The sequence below is a fragment of the Schistocerca americana genome, chromosome 1, assembly GCF_021461395.2.
Source record: "Schistocerca americana isolate TAMUIC-IGC-003095 chromosome 1, iqSchAmer2.1, whole genome shotgun sequence".
In the NCBI taxonomy this organism is placed as follows: Eukaryota; Metazoa; Arthropoda; class Insecta; order Orthoptera; family Acrididae; genus Schistocerca; species Schistocerca americana.
The window spans coordinates 882,366,583-882,369,126 of record NC_060119.1 but is presented as its reverse complement, the minus strand read 5'-3'; the positions used below and the strand labels follow the sequence as shown (position 1 = coordinate 882,369,126).

The window sequence follows — 2,544 nt, the reverse complement described above, 5'->3', positions numbered from 1 at the left end:
GTGAATAGGGATTTGACGTCGAAACTAACCATCAGATCTTGGTCCGTAACACGCATTTCCTTTAGGAGAGACACGAAGTGAGTGGAATCCTTAACGTAGGACTTGGTTTGATGCACTAGGTGTCGGAGCCTAGGTGCTAGTTCTTTCGCTAGGTAGTAGGTCGGCGAATTTATACTGTTTACTATGGGCCTTAAGGGGAAGTCGGTTTTGTGTACCTTCGGTACACCATATATCCTTGGTGCCTGTGTCACTTGCAGGATGAATCTTCTCGCCTTGTCGAAGTTGATTCTAGAGTGCTTGAGCAGTGCCTGCGTCGTTTTGATTACCTTGGCCGTCGGATCTCCCTGAAGTTTCTTGTAGATAGGTTCTGCGAGAATATCTTCCATTCGTTTGTTGTAATCAGTTGTGTCCAAGATTACAGTGGCGTTGCCCTTATCTGCCTGTACCACTACTAAGTGGGGGTTGTCCCTGAGTTCCTTGATGGCATGGTATTCCTCAGCGTTGATGTTTTGCTTCGGTGGCTTTGCTTTATTCAGAACTCTGACCGTTTCCTGCCGGATCTTCTCCGCCTCGGCCTGTGGCAGATGACGTACCGAAGCCTCTACGGATTCTATGATATCTTCTTTTGGAACTCGCTTAGGTGCGACTGCGAAATTCATCCCCTGTGGTTGCTTCGCTCAAGGTGTGGCTGGAGAGGTTGACTACTGTCCGTCGCCTGTCCAGCGTCAATGTTTCGTCCGTGGCTTTCTGTTGTAGTTTGTCGTACTTTCTCATCTGGCGGTTAGTAATACTATTGCTGGTCCTTGATGCTTGCTGAAAGGTTAACCTGTCGACTTTATCCCAGTTTTCCATCTGAAGTTTTCCGGCCAGAAATAGGTGCAGATCACACAAATTCCTGTTGTGAGCATCGAGACTTATGCGGATGTGGCGGATCCTTTCCCGTAGCAATGCTTTACTGGCTTTAACACAGATATTCATCGCCTTGTTCGTTTTTATGTGAGACGTCAACCGCAAAGAATACGGCACAACACTCGTGTCTCTGCATCTCTTCAAAAAAGCAAGGTCATTCAGCAGTTTACATCTTTTTAAACGCAGTGCTTCTAACTTCTTGATATTTCCGTGGATTTCCTGCCCATACATGTTTGTTAAATGTAAGCGTAGACTTCCGCGGCCGTTGTCTTCTTCAATAAAACTCTTCAGGGTATCAGACCGCATCGTCATAATTTAAAATGCGCCAACGTTGCGGCCAGCGTTGCAGCTAGCCTTCATCAAGGCCTTACGTTAACTGCTAAATGAACACACTTGGTTCCTTAAATAGCTGCACGAGAAAACCGTGTCGTTACTTGATTGGCTGTAAAAGGAGGAGGAGGAGGGGTGAAAGGTATGCTTTATTGGTGTTTCCTTTATTATCTGTCAGCTATTTCAGCCAATGACAATTCTGCTACTGTAATAGAGGAGGAGGAGGTTAGTGTTTAACGTCCCGTCGACAACGTGGTAATTAGAGACGGAGCGCAAGCTCGGGTTAGGGAAGGATGGGGAAGGAAATCGGCCGTGCCATTTCAAAGGAACCATCCCGGCATTTGCCTGAAGCGATTTAGGGAAATCACGGAAAACCTAAATCAGGATGGCCAGAGACGGGATTGAACCGTCGTCCTCCCGAATGCGAGTCCAGTGTGCTAACCACTGCGCCACCTCGCCCGGTCTGCAACTGTAATCAGCGACTTATTTAGACCAGACGCGTTTCTCTCTTTTGAAGCATCTTCAGTAGACAGCATTTTGTCTCCTCCATTGCCAAGTCACCTTTCGTAGTTCTGTGCTGCGGTAACACTACAGTCAACGTTTGTGTCAGCTGATCAGTCTTTTAGCTAATAAATGCTGTTTGTGTATGCCACACACAAAAATTATATTTGACATAGCTCAGAGCACTTCACTGATAGACGGTATATTCAAGTTCTAGTGTTTTTGTAAGTACACAGTTTTGTTTAATGTATTTTGTCTACTTCCTTTTGATTGATTGAAGTGCTTTAAAATAAAGCCAAACGTGCACGGTGTAAATAAAACATTTGTTACAGTCGCGAAAGATGGAATATTTCTCAATATTAAATACGACACCTATGTGGTACTTAAATTAAATGAGATATTGTTATACAGTAAATTTGATATGAAATTTAGGTATCTTGTCAAGATTTCATTCACAACATTGTGGCAACTAAAATCGACCATACGGAAAGTATACTCTATGGACTTTTACCTCTGCAAACTCTTCAAAATTTCGTGCAATGGTTTACAACATTTAATGCTGCATAATAACTGCGTTGAACATCGAAATAAAATTAAGTCATTTATGGGGGAAGGTATCAGTCAATAAAATGTGTAAAAATCTAATTTTTGGGCCAAATAGTTTTTGTGGAATCGAATGATAAGGGTGTCAAAGCAGTCGGAACATCATGTGTCAGCACAGGCGAGCAGTGCAGTGACAAAATCGCGCACAGCGCGGAATGCGCGGAGCACGTCTCTGTAGCAGCGAAATGGTTAATGCGGCCG

General features: G+C 44.1%; 1 non-coding gene across 1 annotated transcript; it reads right to left on the bottom strand.

The window, feature by feature from the left end:
- Positions 1 to 1,625: 1,625 nt before the first annotated feature.
- Trnaa-cgc lies at positions 1,626 to 1,698 on the bottom strand. Its single transcript has one exon. It is a non-coding gene; the product is annotated as a tRNA-Ala (tRNA).
- Between the last annotated feature and the right edge of the window lie 846 nt (positions 1,699 to 2,544).